The 19,865-nt window shown below is 48.8% G+C and overlaps 1 protein-coding gene across 1 annotated transcript in view; it reads left to right on the forward strand.

Moving 5' to 3' along the window:
• Positions 1 to 6,922: 6,922 nt before the first annotated feature.
• The window catches only part of LZTS1 (leucine zipper tumor suppressor 1), a 233,033-nt gene continuing 220,090 nt past the window's right edge, over positions 6,923 to 19,865 (forward strand). Inside the window, exon 1 of the mRNA XM_069213996.1 lies at positions 6,923 to 7,026. The gene's annotated coding sequence lies outside the window, so the exon portion shown is untranslated. The remainder of the gene's footprint in view (positions 7,027 to 19,865) is intronic.

Below are 19,865 nucleotides of genomic sequence, written 5' to 3' on the forward strand. Positions count from 1 at the left end.
AACAATATTTGAATATCGTTTTATTTTTCTGCTGCTGGCTCAACCAGCAGGTGCAGGGAGGGGCAGGGCTTGGCCACGGGAGGTTTGAAGGGGGGATGAGGAATTGTGTGCAATAAGTGCGCATGTATGTTTGGACGGCCTAAGACAGGCTGGAGAAACTGCACGGACCTGCTCAGACCAATCCTGACACTGCTTACATGCTGTCTTTAGCATGTAAGCAGCACCAGGATTGCTGGGGAGTCTCTTATGGTGTCCCAGCGAATGCTGGTTCACCAGAACAGGAAAGGAAGATGAGCGAGTCAGCAGGAGAGGACGACAGCGGTGATGAACGATACGTTTAAAAAAAAAAAATTAGTTTATTAAATCCCACTGGCCCTCTCCTTGATATCTGCGTCAGCCGCCACTGGGTCAATCAGAAAATATAGTATGTGAACAGGCAAACAGCAGCCTGTTCTCACTTAATTAAGGTTGATTTCAATTGACTAGACTGTAACGTGACAGCACGTCATTGGAGACATTTATGTGTAGCCATGCCTCTCATGAGGAAATTAGGAAAATGTTGCTTTGATTAAACAGTGATCACATCTCGCAGTTGAATTCCAGGGATTTTCTGAAAGCAAATTAAACACATGAATGTGCACAGCTGGTGCACAACAAATAAACATGCACTTTAAAAAAAAAAAAAGTGGGGTAGTGCATCCTGGTTATGCTAATCAAAACAAAGTATGTAGAGTATTTTTTTAAATACAAATTATTATTATTTCCCGCCGCAAGCCACGCTAAACGTGAACAATAAAATGGCAATGAAAGGATTTCATTGACATTTTATTTTTCACAAGGTGTGCCGCAGCAGTACAGCGTGCCCCACAGCCAGGAGGAAAAGCCAAAGGAGTGTGTCCTTTGAACAGAGGACTAAAGCATTGCTGGCAGACATTGCAAAGTAAGCATGCCAGTTTAGCCGGCAGACTTGCACCAGCCAAACTCACATGCACACTTTGGAGCTATCCACCTGGTTGCCTTGGACAGCTGGGTGGAGACTAAGCACTGGCCTAAAGGGCCTGAAAGAGCATCTGGCCAGCCACTCCATCCAATCCTGCCACCGCTCTCATGCTGGTTACCAGCATGAGAGCAGCACCAGGATTGCTAGGGGAAGTTTCCTCTGCCACTCGTGCCAGTCGGAGATTACGAAGGACACAGAGGATGGCGCATGCAAGTGTTCTCATTGTGCATGCTTATATGTTTGTGTACAGTTTTCACTGCTTTTTGATGTAGTGGGGCACTTCAACCACCCTACCACTTTCATATACTGCTGGACACTGCTGGTGACTTATTTGCAAATTTCAACACAGCTAACTAGGGGTTAAATCCTTCAATAGCGTCCTTAAGCAGAAGGATTGGTTCAGTGGTTGCAACCGCCTATGTGGAAGTGGTTTTTTTTGTCCAGCTAGGACTAAACTGAAATCAAGAAGCATGGTGGCTCCCTGGGAAGAAGACCAAGAGGCTTCTATTTTTTTGATTTTTACAGCAGCCACCTGGACAAAGCACTCTATAGCCCTCATTGCAACTGTGGCGGTAAATGCTGCCTACCGCCGTGCTGATGCCCGCTATCATACCGTGCCCGCGGCAGTATTCCGCTACGGGTATTATGACCCACACTGCGAATTCCACCACAATACAGACACCCACACAAGTCCACCAGCCCAAAGGTCAGTGATAAACTGGCAATAGCGAAACCCACACCGTTACACCAACAAGAAAACGCCCACAGTATCACAACCCACGAATCACCGCAGCAGTCTTTCAACCACGGTAAACGATTGGCGGTACACACTGCTGCACTCAAAATACACACACATTTACAAAACACCACCACATTGGACAATTCAAACTACACACACCTGACACAAATACACACACCACACCCACACACTCACACCACTATAAAACACACACCCACATTACCCACAACCCTTTGAATGAAAAAAAAGATTGCCAACACAGAGAGACACAAGCCAGGAGCACCCACTCAATCAGAGGCACAGAAGACCATCACCCATACACCATCAACGCACATCACAGCATACACCCCAACACATCACCCCACACATCACCCCACACATCCTCACACATATCACTCACACCACATCCATGGCACCCCAAAGACACCCCAGGTTTTCAGAGGCGGAGCGACGAGTCAAGATGGAGGAAATCATCCGGATAGAGCCACAGCCATTCGGATTACAGGTGCAGCAGATGTCCATTGCAAGGAAGATGGAGCTATGGCAGAGAATCGTGAACAGGGCCAACGCCGTGAGACAGCACCCCAGAACAAGGGACGACATCAGGAAGAGGTGGAACAACCCACGGGGGAAGGTGCGTTCTGTGGTAGCAAGACAACAGACAGCAGTACAGAGGACTGGCGGTGGACTCCCACCTCCTCCCCCACAACTAACAACATGGGAGGAGCAAGTCTTGGCAATTATGCATCCTGAGGGCCTCGCAGGAGTAGCAGGAGGACTGGACTTTGGTAAGTCAAATCTTCACTACTTTATCCCCCACCCTACCTGCATGCCATCACAAACTCCTACCCCTACCCTCACACCCATCACCCCAACACCTCACATATACCCCACTACCACAACCCACACATCCCAATGCCAAGCCCTGCATGCAGCACCAAAGCATGGACCCCCAACACAGACCTGCATGAACACCCATCACCACAGCATGCCCAGTAGAAAGACTCACCTAGTCCACAAAATCACCACTCACACAAGGCCAAGATGACAGGGAAATCACAACCGTACAGGGAAACACACCCATGCACAAGATGGCACATGCAGATACATTAACACTGCATTTGCATCCCCACAGGACCCATACCCAACGTCACCTGAGAGGAGGTGCCAGCAATATCCAGTCCCCCCCCCCTTGAAGAGGCCCACAGTGACGAAAGCAGCTCTGCACCCCTGGATCAGGATGACCAACCTGGCCCATCAGAGACCTCTGGTCAGTCAGTTCCCCTGCCACAGTCCCAACCCACCACAGAGCCTCCACCGTCAGGAAACACCAGCACAGCACCCACCCAGCGGGCCCATCCCTCTGTCCCCAGGACACGTCAATCGGCCGGCAGTGTGTCCACCACTACAGGGACCCCAGGCAACCCCACAAACACAGGACGATCAGGGACCTGGGGTCAGTGGCAGTGGGCACACGGTTCAGGGGACAGAGGCACAGGACAACAGGAAGCTAGGAGGGCTGCTGTGCGACAGGGGGAGGACAGGCCCAGGGAACCCACTCTCCACGAGGCACTCTCCAACATCTTGGGAGCATACCACCATTCCCAGGAGACGATGGGCCAGATACTGGCCAAGTTGCAGGAGACCCAGTGGCTGCAGGAGGGACAGTACCTGGGGATCAGGGATGACCTAACAAACATCTACACCATCCTGGTTACCATTGCAGGAGTGCTGGGTGACATGGCCAAGACCATGAGGGAGGCAGTGGCACAACAACAGGTGCCTGACACTAGCCAAACCGATGAACAGCTTTCCACCTCCGCCGGCGCTAGTGGACAGGAGGCCCTAAAATAGAGAAGCCAAAGGGTACAGTCAATGGCCATAGACATAGGATTAGAGGCTGCCTTGTACAATGTCCAACAGATAACTGAAATGTAAAGTGAACTTACAGTGTCTTACCTGTGTGTCACTGGAAGTACTGCTGAATTATATTGCTTCTGTTGTAAACACCCACTTGAGAGACTGTGGCTTTGCACTCCCCAGGAACAAGCAGTGGGCAGACCACCCACTTGAGAGACTGTGGCTTTTCACTCCCCAGGACATCGCTGTGGGCATGGAGCCCCCTCGAGGATCAGTGGTGTAGTACCATCTTCCGTCTGAGGTGCCCCCCCTTTCCCCATCCCCCTGAGGTGCCTGTGTATTTTCAACCTGATGCCCCTGCAGTGTTCTCTCCGTATTGAGGCAGGAGTCAGGTGTGGGTTTGGTCCATAATTTTTGGCCTAGTGGCCCACAGACATTTGGAAAGGACAATGTATGGCCTTATGTATATATTGTATATTTTAATAAGTACTTTTTTAATAATTGTTACGTATGTCTGCCTATTTCTAATATATCACTGATTTGACTCTATTCCTTATGTCCTTGCGTTCTTCCAGGGGGTTACGGGGTGTAAATGTAATGTTGCATGTGTTTGTGTGTGTGGTCTTGGGGGTGGGGTGGGGGTGGGGGTTTTGCGTGTTGTGAGTGTGTGTCACTCTCTTTTTCCTCCCCCCCATGTGTACTAGGTGCAGTACTCACCCTGGTCGTCGCCGCCACTTTTGGTATTCCTGGTAGATGAGGCGGTAGACCAGCATTGGCAGGACCTGTAACTCGGGTTCCATGACGTCCTGGTTCTTCGTTGAGTGTCGAGAGGTGAGTGGTTTCCCTTCCAAACACTGTTTCCGCCGTGCTTTTGATGGCGTTGGAACCGCCCTGAAAAGCTGGCGGATTGGTGAGTTGTGATGGGGTGGGTGGTACATTGTCTTCTGCCTGGCTGTTGGCGGTGACGGCCACTGTGTCTGTTGCTACCGCCGTGGCGGTCAGAGTGTTAAAGTGGCTGTCTGTGTTGGCGGTTTCTGCTGTGGTCGTGATCCCATTTTTTTTTCTCGCCGGCCTGTTGGTGGTACTACCGCTGCCTTAACACCGACCGCGACAGTTGTAATGAGGGCCTATGTTTGTAAAGTATTACAGAACTGAGTGTAATTACATAATTACGTACCGGTAATTACATTACTTTGCGTCTTTCTTCAAAGCTGTAGTCAATAGGACCCACCAATTCTTCCTTAAAGGGGTGGAATTTTGTTGGACAAGTAGGCAGGTAGCTTTGCTATTACAGGATTTCCTGAGAGGAGGAGGGGCCTTAAGTAGTCAAGGTGTATCTAAACCTTAGGAAAATTAGAAAGTAAAGTAGGAATTGGCCCTAACAGAGGAGGTGGACACTCCTCATAGAGTAAAGACTGAAGCGAGGAAGAAAGGCTTCAGAATAACAAATTTACCAGTGAGTAATTGTAACAAAAATGGGCTTATTTAAGAGCCCCTAGCGTCTCCTTGCACCACATTAGCGTCATTTTTTTTAACCTAATGTGGCCCAACGAGCCTAAAATCACCACGCCAAATTTACAAAGTGGTGCAATGCATACATTGCGCCACTTTGTAGCTCTTTGTGCTATATTATGCCTCCACCAGACATAATGTATGCAAAGGGGGCCTTCTCCCATTAGGGGGGCTGAAAAAATGATGCAAAAAAAACTAAAAGATTTCTTTGCGTCATTTTTTTTGGCACTTTTAATGCCTGCTCAGAGCAGGTGTTAAAAGGAGGCATGCAATTGTTGTCAATGGGCTTTGCAGGATTAGCATCAAAATTGTTGATGCTAATCCTGCAAAGCTCCAAACTAGCGTCAGAAATGTTGATGCTAGTTCCCCTAACTACCATCATGGTGAGCAGTATCTTAGATATGGTGCACACATGGTGGTGTTGGGGGGCGCAAATGGGTGCAAGAAAAGAGGTACTACACTGGGTGCAGCTCCACTTTTCTTAAATCAGGGCCTAAGTCTTTTGCACAGTGCTTCATCCACCCACTGGTTTTCACAATGAGTTGAAAGGTACTTTAAAGTTAATCCCACCTGGGCTTCCACAGATAGAGTGCCAGTGCTGACTAACATCATGTGAAGCCTTTGTGACAGGAATGAGGGTTCGGTAGCCAGGAACAAGGGGACTCTGAATTATTTGTCAGTTCCCATAAAGAGTCACATCCGTGACTGCCCCTTGCCTCACTATAAATCCCACCCATTTCTACCTTCTACCCCTCAACCACTCAAACCACTTGTTCAGCCATCCACCCCCAACCCATCCATCCATCTCTCTCTGTCCATCTGTCCAGTCACCTGTCCACCCTTCCCCCTAACTCAATTGGTCCATTTGGCCGTTCACCCCTCCTCCTTTAGCTATTCGCCCACCCACACATCCATCCTTCCCAAAATATCCCTACACCAATCTTTCAAACATCTCTATCATGCATCCATCCCCTCTACCCATCTACAAATATTCCATCCATCCAATCATCCATTTGCTCAGTCCTCCAGCTCTCTTCATCCAACAGCCCACCCATCCACCAATCTCTCTCTTCCTCTCTCCATCCACCCATTTTCCATCCAAACACACATCATCCAGCCCTTGCACCCGAAATCCATTCCTACCGCCCGACCATCTGCCCTGCCTCACGATTCATCCATCTAGCAATCTAATTATTCCTCCTCTAGATCATCCATCCATCTGTCCATTGATCACATCCAGCATTATCCGTCTGCCTATCATCTGCCCTACAATTTCTGCCTCTGCTTTCCACCATTCGCTCATCCACCTATCTGCCTCCTCATCCATCCAAACTTACCTCCCCCTCCATCCCATCCGGCCATTCGTTCACCCATTATCCATCCATTTACCCCATTCTATCCTCCCCTTTCTCTTCATTTGGCCATTCATCCATCATTCCTCCACAAACAAACCCATCCCTCCCTTCTACACGTATATCTACCCACTTCTCTCTCTGCTGCCATCCAGCCATCCATCCATCCCTCCTCCCCCCCTCTGTCCATCCACACGCCAATTATGAATCTATCCATCCATCCATGCCACCCTCCACCAATCCACCCCTCTCGTCCACCTGTTGACCATGAGTCCATCCCTGCCCTCCATCATTAACAAACAAACCATCCATCCATCAATCAGTCTGTCAGAGAAAAGCCCCCAAGAGGTGAGCCTGGCAGTCTGACTGTCACAGTGTCAGGCAGCTAATCAGATTCGCGGATGCAGCCAGCGCCCACCCCCTTTCTCCCGGAGGCAGCAGAGCCTGGCGCTGAGGATCGGTAGCCGAGGGGTAGGGCTTGGGAGCAAGTCGGTGGCAGGAGCTCGGTGAAGGGAGTGTCTCGATGGAACAAGCCTTGCAGAACGGGAACCACGCTACACAAGGTATGCTTTATTGGCGCTATTTACTTAGATGAAGCTGCGCCTGCTTCCAGCCGCCCTCGCCATTTATTAGCAGTTCTCTTCTACGGGGCGACGGGGGCAGGTAACAGCAAGCCATACTGGTGAATAGGCTTGGGGAGTGCTGGTGGTAGCTGGTTAGTAGGGTTTGTGGTGGGGGGGGGGAGGAGGCGAGGGGTCTCTATACGTTGTCGCTTTAACGCTTTTGAGAAATGTTTGGACTACAGAAGAGACTTAAATAAAAGCATGTCAGGACATGAGCAGAAAGGAGCGACTGGACGATAGAAGGTTGTCAACTTGGACAGAAACCAAGCAGTGGGTATGTTTCCTTTCTACTGGGTGAAGTACAGCGTTAGAAACGGCAAGGTGAGGTACGAAGCGCTACACAAAAAACAAGTTACTATTAGTGGGTCGGTTTACGCTGCTGACAAAAATCGAATGCTACTAAATACATCGCTGAGGTGCCCTGGTTATAACGAGGCTAGCGCGGCTGGGGCGGGAAGCGAGTCGGAAGCACAGTGGAAGCGGTCAGAGGCGGGTAGCAGGGCACCAGCCCGGTGGCGAGGGAAGAGGCTTCCCTTTGTGGAATGAAAAGTGCAGAACTCGGGAAACGCTCCCGAGCTGAAGCTGCAAAGGGATTGGTTGGAAGCAGACGGGATAGAGGCTCGTGCTGGGTAGAGAGGGTACAAGTCAGGATGGGGAGAAAGAGGAGAACGAACGGGGAAGAAGGATAGATGAACGGATATATGATGAGGAGGGCAGAAGAGATGGGGCAGAAAGAAAAGACACGAAGAGTTGATGAGTTTTGGAGACTGTGAAAATTAGTAGCGAGATGGGGAATAAAGTGAGGAGGAACGAGGTGGGACAGAAACAAGGATGAGGCGTGAACCTCCCGGGATCGGTAAAGAGGAACAATTATATTAAAACTAGACAGGAGGGAGAGACCGAAGCGACAGTGCAAAAGAGAAAGAAAAAGAGATGCGGGGGCGAGGTGAATAAAGGGGCGACGAAGACAAGGGAGGAGCAGAAAGAGGGGTCAGAAGAATGACGGGAGGGGGGCAGCTCAGAGCGTGTGGTGGAAAGAAAGGCAAGTAGAGAGGCAAAGGATGTAGAAGAAACCGAGGAGCCAACATTGGATTGGTCGAGACCTATAGATATGGTAAAACAGCGAATGCGTCTCAATGGGCATCGATATTTTACGTATACGTTGTAATCACAGCCTAAATTAAGAAAGCACTTCGCCAGCTTTCTCCCAAACACGCTTGCTGAAAGCGAGCCACAGCTCCTTGAGAGATTTTAAGTGGAATGGGCGCTACATATAATGTTCAAGACAGACAGTGGGATGGAGATTATGAGAACGAAGCAGCAGAAAACCGAAGATGGTGAAAAACGAGAGAGCTACTGACTGCCCAGACACAAAGTGACCGTGACTGGGGGCGATAAAGGGGAAAGAGGAGCAGCGGGGCTGTGAGGGGAGGCAGGACGAACGACTTGGAGGAATAGAAGAGAGAGGCGGGGGCACATTCCCATTGGAATGGCAGGTCAAAGTCGGGCGATAGCATGTTGATGAGGGCAGGTGAGAGGAGGAGAGCTGAAAAGACAAGAGATGAAGGGAGAAAGAGATGAGGGTAAGTGATAGTGGGGCAGAGAGAGATAGAGGGAGAGAGCGACGGGGCTCTGCAGAGGAATAATAATGACTGCCTTGATCTCAGAGCGTTAGAGCGTCGCGGAGAGCAAACTAGAGAGGGACAGTGGAGAGAGACCAGAGGCTAGGGCGGGCCTGCAGTGACACCAGTGAAGTGAGTGGGGAAAACAGAGACATCAATAGACGAAAAAGAATGAGAAAGATAGGTCTTAACAGGAAGAGAAGAGAGACAGTCAGAGAGGTGGAGAGAAAAGAGAGACAAATAAGCGAAACAGTAGGCGGTAAAAGAGAGACTCGACCGGCGCAGATGCTAGAGCTTCACACCTAATGAATGACATACGTGTACTACAATCTGATGGTCGCAGGTTCGAGCCCGAGTGCTCTTCACAACATCTCATCCTTCTGAGGTCGGTAAAACGAGCACCATTTAGTCGAGTGATAACAACACTCGGCTCACTGAGGATAGCAATAAATACTATTAAGTGAAAAACCGAGAGGGTTAAAATGGAGATCCTGCAAGACAGAGGTGGGGAGAAAGGAAGAGAGGCCGCTATGGCCAGTCACATCAAAGAGAAAGACTCGGAAGAGGCTCATAAAGTAAAATGACCGTCTTCGAAGCCGTGGTGTATGTAGCAAGAGTGCCATTGGCCCTGGTGCGTGCACGAACAATGGCCCCTTTGCTTTCGTGGCGGTAAAATACAACATATACAGGATTCAATTGGCACTGGTGCCACTGCACCTGCTGCACCAATGGCTGCAGCACCCCTGCTTCCAAGGGAGAAGCAGGAGAGAGATCCAGCAATTGGTGCAAAGGTGGATGGAAAGAGTAAAACATACTGGAAGGGGGTGGTCCGGTGAATGAGAGACACGTGTTTTTTTTGTTGTTTTTTTAAAATTATTAGTGGTCTCTTGGCGGGGCGTGTAGCATCTGCTGCTAATAATGTTAACCGCCACTGCAAATGCTGTCAGGCAGTCAAACCTCTCCGAGAATTTGAATTGGTGATCCGAGGCTGGGGTGACTGATAGCGAGGGGCGCGGATGAGATGGGGGAGGGGAGAGTTTGGGTAAAGGGAAAGAGGATTAGTGACAGGGAGGGTGAGGAGGTACAGTGGTTAGGATGAGATGGGAAAGAGAAGGGCAAGCAGAGGGGCCAGGAAGATGGGGAGACAGAGAAATCGCGGAGTAGAACTGGGGAAAAAGGCACAACGACTCAATGGGGACGACGAAATGACATCAAGAGGGCACGGGTGAAAGAAGCAGGGAAGAAAGGAAGGACAAGAACCTGAACAAAGGAAACAGAATGGGTGGAAGCAAGGGTGTGCAAAATCGCAGTATGGCGATGATAAACCTTTATTACATAATTATTAAAAATCGTTGCAATCAACCAAGTCGCAGTATGTTTCCATGAAATATTGCGAAATGCCATGACAGTTTTAAAAAATTATACTTTTAGAGGGACATGCGGATTCCTGGTGCCTCCAGTGTCTTTTTTTATGCAAAGGAGGACCTCGCAGTTAGAAGAAAATGTCACGCAGCAACATATTTTCCGTGCGAATCAGTCTCTTGATGGTCTCGTGAGATTTTTCTCAAACAAGTTAAACATTTGCATAAACATAAGTTACAAGAAATTGTAGAAAGTGGAATTTCGCAAAATTACGCGTAAGTCAAAAGTAGTAAATTTCTCAAACTTCACGAACATATTTATATTTTCGCCCCGTCCGTGTAAAAATGTAAAGAGTCAGCACATGTAACACACTGAAGGCAAGGACGGTAGTTATACAAGGCGAGAAGATATAAAAGTAAAGAACATGAAAGACGAATGTCAAGAAGGGAAGAAGCAGAGAGATAAATGAGAAGGAATAGAAAAGGGTAAAATAGAAGAGTTTAAAAAGGGAGAAGCGATGAAGAGAATATGGAATAAGTGAAGCGTGTTAGAGAAGGGAGTAAAAAGAAGAGCAGAGGTTAAAAATCAAGGAATAAAAGGAGAGAGAGAACAGCAACATGGAACAGGAAAAGGGAATAAGAAAGAGAAAATGAACGAGGGATAGGAGGAAAAACAAGACAAGTAAGGGTGGAACAAATTCAGCAAGGGGAAGGAACTATGGTGGGCTAAAGGGGAAAGAAGCGAAAGAAAAGAGGGGAAAAGAGTAGAGAGAGGCTAAGTAAGAGGAAGAGCAAATCAGAACGGGGGAGGCAGACTAAAGAAAGGGGCAGGAAGGGGGATGGCGCTGGACAGGAGGGATTGGGTGGGAGGAGTGAGAAAGAAGAGTGACAAGAACGATTTGTGAAGGAAAGAAAACATGAAGGGAGAGAAGAGGGAAAAGGGTGAAACATTAGAGGGCAACTAGGAAAATGAGAGGCAGGAAGAAGGGGGAACAGAAGAAATATAAAAGTATAGAAGTTAGAGAACAAGTCTGCATAGAAGGTTAAGGAGGAGCACATGGGAGTGCTGGGGATAGTAGAGAACAGTGGGGAGGGGGGAGAAATTAGAAAAAGCAAGCAACTCGGGAGAAAGTAAACACAACAAAAGTTCCATAAACATAGGTATCCTATGTGTCTGTTGGTTCCACCTCTCAGGAAGTTCCACTCTAGCATTCCTAACTTGTCAGCAGTCATTTGCTTGTCTTTTCTCACATCAAGGAGCCCTTCTGTCTGTCCACCTGTCACAAAGGTGTCCATCTGTCTTTCCTTCCTCTCATGAGGATGCCCTTCTCTCCCTCCTCTTCTGAAAGTGCCTATGTGGTCTTCTCATGAAGGTGTCCATGTCTCATTCTTTCCTCTCATGAAGATGCTTGCCTTTTCTACCTCTCATGAAGGTGTTCATCTGTTCTTTTTCTCATGAAGGCACCAATCTTTATGTCCTTCTTCTTATGAATATGCCCATTTGCCAGTCATTCCCGCAAGAAGATATCTTTCTCTCATTCTTCCTCTCACAGTGGTGATTGTGTTTTATTCCTCTCACGAAAATGCACCTGTCAGTCCTTCCTCTCATGAAGGTGCTCATATGAAGGCCTTCCCTCTCATGAAGATGACATCTGACTGTTCTTCTTCTAAAGAAGGTGCCCTACCTTTCAGCCCTCACCCCATTGCTGCTCTTTGTGTTTGTATTACTTTTATTTTTCAACCTGTGTTCTATGTGCCACCCAGGCAGGGACTCATGCCCCTCCTGTTGCAGAATTGCAGCTTGTCCACCTTCTGTAGATGCGTCTAAATGATGCAGAAACGTGATAAACAGCACAGCAGCGCCATAGCCAGTGTCAGCCCTTGCTCGGTTAGCGCCTTGTGCGGAAAGAATTTTGGCACCCTCGCTACATCTAGTGAATAAAATAAGACAGATAGGGGTCCATTTTGTGTTCACAGTTCAGTCACATATCAAAGCATTGACTGGCCTCTAGCACAAGCTTCTTGGAACCCCCCACCCCAATATTCTGATTCACTCACAGAGTAGATGGATGACACTAGTGTCAAGTTGTTGGTGGTGCTGCGGGAGATGGGAGGCGAAGGAAGGGGGTTAATGGGGTGTGAAGTGGCACCTCCGGTAAGTAAAAAAGATTTTAAAGCATTTTGGTCTGCATCATTGGTGTCAAGTAAGAGGGGCACTTATGTCTTAGGGGCTTTAATGCTGACAGCCCTGTGCACCCCTCTGAAGAGCGGCGCCCTAGGCCTGGGACCTGCTTGTCCATGCCTAAAGCCGACCCTAACCATAGCATATCAATTCCTGAAGAGGGAGACTAAAAGGCAATCGCCAGCTGTGTACCCCAATCAAAACCTCAAGGGCGTATAGGCAGTAACAATTTAAAGATGATCAACTAAGCGTGCTCATTCTATCAACTAGAAAAGGATGAAGTGTCGCCTCAATTTCCATACTTCTTGGATTCGCCTTTTGGCCATCAGATCACACATAGGACTCTGCAGCAGGTGCACTAACCTATCCCTACTTGGTCATAAAAATCCAGGACTGAATACTTCTTTAAATTTCTGCTGCCACGTTTTTCAAAGGTGTTAGAGTCTGTTGAATAATCTGGGGCTAGTTAACAGAATACAAGGTGTGAAATATTTATTCTGTCTTTCCAATCATGCCAGCCCAGGACCAAAACTATAACCAACATTTCAGGTCAAACAGTCCAGTACAGTAGCCGGCTAAATAGATTATGATCATACAAAATACCGTAAGGCAGAGATATTTTAAGGTGTGGGCAATACACCATGGCCCCACCTTCCAAGGGGACCCCTGAGAACGATCTTTCTAATTATTTGACCTTTGCATTCTCCGTGCAAGCTTCTGCCCCTCTCCCGCCTACCTTTACCTCTGAATTTCTCTCCCCAGTGTCATCTTAAAGATTTTTGGTCCCATGCGCACATATTTCAACTTCTTTTGAAATTTTCTCAAAGTTTAAGGTATAATTCTGTACTTTTTGGCACAATGTGGACTTGAGTGAAAGGGAAATGGGTAATAAAGTCAAAAAAGTTTCTGAAAAGGGGCCCCCAAAATCACTAAGCTAGCTGCCATAAAGGGATGTGTAGAGCTGCTCAAAGTTGCCAGCTTACTGAAAACCACAAATTGCATGCCTGTCTCTTTCCTCTCCTCATCCACCACACTTCTAAGCGCTGTGTCTCGGCACACAAAGATAATTGCACCTCAGTGGTCGCCACACAAGACATGGAAACACTTCCCACATAGGATCACAAAACAAGGCCACACAACCTCTCCACTACACACCATACATGGCATAGCTTTCTGCCCAGGTAGGCAAGTGCTTCAGTGTCACACACAGGGATTGTAAACACAATATAAATTCTACAATACAATGCAGCACATAATCTTTATAATAAAACTATTCCATGGGACCTTGTTTGGTCTCCAATCCACTGCCACCAATAGCCAAGCAAAAGCCACCCAGCAGTTGGGCTATACATAAATTGAGAGACCCCCCCTGATGGAATACAAGGGAAGAGACAATAATATTTCAGTATAGTGAGCTGGCCTGTGTAAAAGAGAAGGTGTCCCACAAGTAAGTTCAAAAAAGCTTGGCAGTCACATATTAGACTAGTGAACTAGCCAGTATGAAATTATAAGATTTCATTGCAGCTAGGGTGTTGATGGTAGGTCAGTAGGGATAGGGGTGGACTCAGTCACATGTTACATCATGCCATGTCTAGGGGTGGGAGGTAAACTCCACCACGCAGTGGTTAATGTTTTTTTTTTTTTTGCCAAACTCCACACGGAGTGGGAAATCTCCACAAACTCCACTGGCGGAGCTAGGTTTACCACCCATCCCTAGTCATATCATGTAATGTTATGGTCAATATGGATACGGTAACATTTCATAGCAGGCGGGGTAATCATGAAAAGAAACTGGGGCTGAGTGGTGTCAGTGCTTACAAAAGAGTTGGACATGTGACTGAATCAATCACAGCCATACCTGCTTTTCAGATGGCATGCTTACAGCATGAGGTAACTTAAGTTCCTGCAGTGCCTTCAGCGCTGGGTGGGGGATGCTTCAGGGGCCCCTCAGCCCTCCAGGGGACACCAATCCCGCCACGGTAAATTAATATCTGTGACATCTGGTAGACTTAGAGACCCCGGTGCTTAATTTGTGCTTGTTGTTTCTGGTGCTGAGCACCGGCACTTACTTTTGAGGGCTGGCACTTTTTCTACCTCAAGCATTTACTGCGAGCAAAAGACACCTATGGGAAAGACGGAGGAAGAGAAAAACAAAAAAAGCGTCACAAAGGAAGAAAGAAAAAAGCTGCCAGAGTAAGCTGAAGGTGCAGAGAGTGACTTTAAATGGATTGAAGAGGACCGAGTTGGCTTCAGGATCACGCCGCCTCAATATTCTGTGCTCGCACATTTAATTGCAGCATCCGCGTGTTTCAGAGTAGAGCTTTGCGCACCGGCATGTTTTTATTTACAAATTAAGCAATGAGGGACCCCTGCAGGATAGGGGGCATCATTTCGCGCTAGGCCGCTGACTTGTAATACATTCTCCACATTTCCTTCTAAGTCAGTGCATTAATGCAAGCTCTCACCGTGGATGCGAAAAGCACGTCAGTGGCGCAATTCAGACTCCTGTGATTCAAGGAGACCCCACCTTTCACAGGCCCAGTTCAACCTAAGGTCTCTGAATATTTCTGTGACATACAGAGGCGCCGGGGCTCCTCGCCACCTTATGTGTTGTATGCGGGAGGAGTGGGGGTAAAGGGGGGCACGTTGTGCTTTGCCCACTGGAGCACGTGCAGGTCGTGCCCCCCCCGCCCCTCGGGGCGCAACATTTAACCCCATTTCTCGAGGGAGGAAAGGGGCTGGGCTGCTGTGCAAAAGCTGCTCTCAATCAATAATGAAAGTGCGAGCTGCCGGGCGTGCCGTGGGCGGATCAGCAGATGGGATGCTCAAGACACCGGCTTGTGAGTTTGACAGAAAGGACGGGGGTCGAAGATAGGGTGGGGGCCGGGGGGAGAGCTGTGGTTACAATCAGGCTAAAAAGAGCCTCTCCCGTTAACATCGCAGGTCACAGGAGAAATGGTGCAGGTCCTCTTCCATAAAGAGCAGATTCTTCTATGGAACCATGCCCACGGTTGTAGGGATTGTCAACCGTATACCAAGTCTCAGCAGAGAGGCCACGGAATGAGTCAGCATGATATCTAAATCAGTTTCGTTTCCAAGGAGGGGGATCGCTCAGAGTCTATATGTGGTTGATTGGGGTGGGGGCTGCCCTACTTCTACCTGTGCTGTACCTGATGTACGTGAAATAAGCTATCAGGACTACCTTGTGTGTTGTACACATTTTCCCCGTGAAAAAAAAACAGTATCTATGCTGCGTAGAGTCAAGGACGGACATTAGTCTGTCAGATCCTGCACCTGTTCCGTGTGTGAGCTATAATCTTGGCCTTTGATTGATTCATTAATTGACAGCATTTATAGATCAACTACCTCCTCGTGGACCTCTTGGTGTTGGGTTTATAGTTTCCCCAACCAAACATCTAACACATCAGCTTTTGTCTAACAATTACTGGTGAGGAAGAGGGCTTGCTGTCCAGAGGAAGTTGATTTCATATGTTTGGACCTTTTACTAAGAAGGGATGTCATCCTTTTCTTGAGAGCTTATGTCTGAGGCCTTTACGCCAAATCTACCTTTGCTGCGTAAATGTATCTGCGATACCAGATGTTTGATTTTAATGCACAAGTATTTATGAGGTAGCCAGTGATGGTGTTGATCTAGGAAATGTTGACTCAGAAAGGATGTCTCCTTCTTGCTCATCCCTTGATATCACACAAGCATAAATGACTCCTCCTGGAAGAGGAAATACACGAAATGCCTTAAAGAACGTATAATCACGTTTCATTCATCGATAATGAAATCTTCTCAAAACCATTAGATAAAATAGTCTTAAAAATACAATACATAATCACATACTACCATTCCCTCAGTTCTCTTCAGCACTTGAAATGTGACGTGAAATTTATCAGATATGACTAAAATTAAATTAGTAAATACTTTGTAGTTGGTTGACCAATATATTCTCTCAGAGACATACCATCAACAAGGCAGCCGAGCTCTACCGTTCAAAGATTAAAGTAAATATTTACTAAACTTAAACCACAAGTGGATGAAAACCTATCACGGATCTGCAGAGAGTCTCTGCAATTTGGGTAAAGCATGCATTTGTATGTCTAGCCAGAATCTCTGAAAGTAGAAAAAATAAAGTTACTGACAATCCCAAACAGGCCCTTTATAATGAAAGTGGTGGACAACGCTGACCATCAAATGAGTCAGGTGGGACTATGGAAAAACATCAAGGTTCAGCAGATCAGGAGGTGCGCATGGTGGCTTCCGTGGGAAGCTTGATTGTCTTGGATCTAACGTTCCTAGCAAATCCTTGTCTACTGTTTAGAGGGATCTTGATCATTGCAAGGGACTGGACATTTTACCTAAACAGCTCACTTTCCAAAATGAATGCCCTGCCTGAGAATATGGAGGTCACCTGGACGGTGGCAGGATTACTAGAATCTGGATGTACATCATTGCATGCTTTACCCAGGAGTGATGCCCTCTTGCCACTCTTTAAATCTAGCACTCACTATCTGGCACAAGATGTCTCTCTCTTAGAATCCATGCTGGCAAAGAGCATATATATGAAATCTCTTTAGAGGACTTTATGCAGCCTTACACCCCCACCCCCATGGGGCTTGAGCATGACTACATGTTCAAAAACCCACCTTGTATGTGCTGGCCCCTCTAGAGACGAGATAGGTTTAATCAGTCCATATATGTAGCTTGTCTTTGCTTGGAAAAGATCGAGACTGCTTGGTTGAATACACAAAACTATGTAGGAGCGCAGAGTAATCCAGCTTGATCAGTAAGATTTTAAATGTGATGCATTTTACCAGAGTCCTCTGAACCGAAAACATGCGCTCATGTCATTGAATGTTGTTGCCCAATCACTGCTCCAGTACTTTGAACAAACCAGGAAACTCTTGAAGATGCCACCAGATAAATCTAGATTGAGACCCAGATGATACTTACTTACTTGCAACTGCCTGCACCCTCGATGAATAGAACAGCCTAGCTAACTTCAATCTTGGTTTGTGTGACAGGACGTCTCAGTGAGTTAACTGCTTGCTGCTACAACAAGCAGAGATTGCTAGGTTTGAATTCTGCAAGGCCAACTCATTTCTGAGGTCTGGAAAGTAAGTACAAATAAACTGGGGAAGAGCGATAGTTGTTAATTACAATTTTTAAAAGTGTGCACATAAAAACATGTTGTTAATATTCTCATTGCTTCCTTGCCAGCTCTGCCACTGAGAGGCATGAAGCTGTACCTCCAGGACAGAACCCCCTCTGAGCCTTGATTGGAAGAAATTGAAGGCATATGGTGCTAGCATACCCCAACCACCAAGTCATATGTGCGCGTGGGTGCCATCTTGGATTGTGAGATCACTTCCTTGCTTGCACCAAGAGTTTGGTCTAGCACCCAATGGTGGTAACATGGCCAGGCAAGAACACTAATGTTCTGCATTCCATGGGCAAGGGTAGAAATCCTGCCCAATGAAGGGATCCTCTGTTGTCACCTTAGACTTGGCTTGGAGCTCCTGGAAGGAGCCTTTGTCCACTGCATGCACTCCCTCTGCGTTGGTGGACTCATGACCCTGTGTAGCGGTGTCCACATCCTCTCAGTGTATGAGGTTGTGATTCCCTCACTGCAGCAGCACTGCCAAAATGTGCCCAACTACCCAAGCCTAAACTCTGTAAATAGTATCTACATCCTCCATTATAAGGTGACTGTCTTGCAACAGTTATGTTCTGTTGTGTTGGCTGTCCCAAGAATAGGACATGATTCCAGTACCCCAGGGTAGGTCGCTCCCCTGTCCTCACAGCGCCACCAGATCCAGATCCCCTGTTCTGCCTTCTCTTTTGCCTGCATCGCTGCCTGTGCCCCGAGTGTCTGTGTTGCCGTGTGTCTGCGTTCGCGCTCCCCTTTTTTTCCTTCTGTATCCCCGAGTGCCTGTGTTGTGTGATCGCGCTCCCATGGTTTTCTTCTGTATCCCCGAGTGCCTGCATCTTCTGAGTGCCGTCCCCCTTGCCCTCCCGCCGTCTCCCCCTTGTTTTTCCTGTTTTTCTGCGCCTTTCGGCACTTCGCCATTTTTCTAGGCCTCCTCGCCTTCGGAGCCTTTTTCCCGCCGCTTTTTTGCCGCTTTTTTCGCCCTACCCGCCCTCCTCCCAGCTGACCCCGCCTCCCCGGCTACCCCTTAAATGGCGGCCGCTGCGAGGCAGTAGTAGCGACCCTTGACCCCAGGGTAGGTCGCTCCCCTGTCCTCACAGCGCCACCAGATCCAGATCCCCTGTTCTGCCTTCTCTTTTGCCTGCATCGCTGCCTGTGCCCCGAGTGTCTGTGTTGCCGTGTGTCTGCGTTCGCGCTCCCCTTTTTTTCCTTCTGTATCCCGAGTGCCTGTGTTGTGTGATCGCGCTCCCCTGGTTTTCTTCTGTATCCCCGAGTGCCTGCATCTTCTGAGTGCCGTCCCCCTTGCCCTCCCGCCGTCTCCCCCTTGTTTTTCCTGTTTTTCTGCGCCTTTCGGCACTTCGCCATTTTTCTAGGCCTCCTCGCCTTCAGAGCCTTTTTCCCGCCGCTTTTTTGCCGCTTTTTTCGCCCTACCCGCCCTCCTCCCGCCTCCCAGCTGACCCCGCCTCCCCGGCTACCCCTTAAATGGCGGCCGCTGCGAGGCAGTAGTAGCGACCCTTGACCCCAGGGTAGGTCGCTCCCCTGTCCTCACAGCGCCACCAGATCCAGATCCCCTGTTCTGCCTTCTCTTTTGCCTGCATCGCTGCCTGTGCCCCGAGTGTCTGTGTTGCCGTGTGTCTGCGTTCGCGCTCCCCTTTTTTTCCTTCTGTATCCCCGAGTGCCTATGTTGTGTGATCGCGCTCCCCTGGTTTTTTTCTGTATCCCCGAGTGCCTGCATCTTCTGAGTGCCGTCCCCCTTGCCCTCCCGCCGTCTCCCCCTTGTTTTTCCTGTTTTTCTGCGCCTTTCGGCACTTCGCCATTTTTCTAGGCCTCCTCGCCTTCGGAGCCTTTTTCCCGCCGCTTTTTTGCCGCTTTTTTCGCCCTACCCGCCCTCCTCCCACCTCCCAGCTGACCCCGCCTCCCCGGCTACCCCTTAAATGGCGGCCGCAGCGAGGCCGCGCAGCGGACGCGCGCAGCGGGCGTGCTGCTGGCACGCCGAAGGCGCGCCTAAGGCAAGCCCGTCTGCGCCCGTCCGCGCCTGGACCGCGCACAGCGCCCGAACCCCTGGCCCCCGCGCCCCCCGCCTGACCTACGACTCCGCCACCCTCGTCAACCTCAACCCCGGCCGCACTCCGGGCTGCTACCGCGCCCCCCCCAAACGGACCCATGGACCCTTCACCTGCAGCAACTGTCACTTCACCTGCCTACGGACCAACACCGCTCCCGTCAAGAACGACTCCCCCAGAAGCAATCTCCACTGCATCCTGGTCAACACCCGATCCGTCCACAGGCACGCCATCGAACTGTGGAACCTCATCAACTCTACGAACCCGGACATCGCCTCCCTCACCGAGACCTGGATGAATCCCTCCTCGGCACCCGACATCGCCATAGCCATCCCCGACGGCTACAAAATCATCCGGAAAGACCGCACCAACCGCATCGGAGGAGGCATCGCCAT

The sequence above is a fragment of the Pleurodeles waltl genome, chromosome 11 (assembly GCF_031143425.1).
Source record: "Pleurodeles waltl isolate 20211129_DDA chromosome 11, aPleWal1.hap1.20221129, whole genome shotgun sequence".
In the NCBI taxonomy this organism is placed as follows: Eukaryota; Metazoa; Chordata; class Amphibia; order Caudata; family Salamandridae; genus Pleurodeles; species Pleurodeles waltl.